The sequence below is a fragment of the Sinocyclocheilus anshuiensis genome, unplaced genomic scaffold (assembly GCF_001515605.1).
Source record: "Sinocyclocheilus anshuiensis isolate Anshui unplaced genomic scaffold, SAMN03320099.WGS_v1.1 C32397350, whole genome shotgun sequence".
NCBI lineage: Eukaryota > Metazoa > Chordata > Actinopteri > Cypriniformes > Cyprinidae > Sinocyclocheilus > Sinocyclocheilus anshuiensis.
The window spans coordinates 1-939 of record NW_015615888.1 but is presented as its reverse complement, the minus strand read 5'-3'; the positions used below and the strand labels follow the sequence as shown (position 1 = coordinate 939).

At 34.4% G+C, this 939-nt stretch overlaps 1 long non-coding RNA gene across 1 annotated transcript; it reads left to right on the top strand.

Moving 5' to 3' along the window:
* On the top strand, window positions 1–835 carry LOC107682605 (uncharacterized). The gene is made up of 3 exons (XR_001633541.1): window positions 1–58; window positions 472–536; window positions 617–835. It is a non-coding gene; the product is annotated as an uncharacterized LOC107682605 (long non-coding RNA).
* The last annotated feature ends 104 nt before the right edge of the window (window positions 836–939 follow it).

The following is a 939-nucleotide window of genomic DNA, read 5'->3' as shown; positions in this document are numbered from 1 at the left end:
GTTCATGATGAGGTGAAAGACAAAGCCTTTGAGCTGGAGCTTAGCTGGGTTGGAGAAGGTAATGACAGGCTTTTTTTATTCTACTTCCATTACATTTCTTACTGGTTTTTGGAAAATAGTTGGAATACATAATACAGTCTAGTTCATGAACCCTATACATTTAAGCACATTACGTTTTTCTCTACTGCATTTGTATTCAGTGCTGAATTTGTCATAGAACCCTTTTTATTATTTTATATATTAGTATATTAAGTTTTTTCAGTCCGTTTTTAATGTTGGAAATTATTTTTAATTTATATGATAATAATGTTATTGTAATACTTATGGTATCTTTTAGATGTTGACGTAATGTGATTTAATGTGTCACTCTTACAAGTTGTTTTATTTTATTTATTTGCCTGATTTGATAGTGTCTCAACAGCAGAAAAGAGGAATCGTATTTTATTTATATATTTTTGCCCCTCTTTTTAGTCACAAAAGGAAAGCACGAGCTTGTCCCCAAAGACATCAAAGAGGAAGCTGAGAAATATGCTAAAGTAAGTAACCGTTCCACTGGTAATGGTCATAACAAAAGCTCTCTTCAGCATGGCTTATTGTCATATTTCTGCCCTGACAGGAATCCCTGGAGGAGGAGGATGACTCTGATGAGGACAACATGTAAACAGCATTGCAAACCTGTTTTGCCATTTCACTGACTGTGTACTAGGTTTCAGACATCCTGGCAACTCTCAACTTCACTGCAGACAATAAAATGTTTTTTTATGTTTTGTAATGGACTAATGTAGTCCTATGTTTTCCTTTCAGACTTAACAATAAATACGATTTATAAAAGAGACTGAAGCTCTGATTCAGATTCCTAAATTGCCATAATTACCGTTCATTAGTTGGACAGCAAGCTTAGGCAAAGGATCCACCTTCTCTTTTAGAAATTCTGTGGCG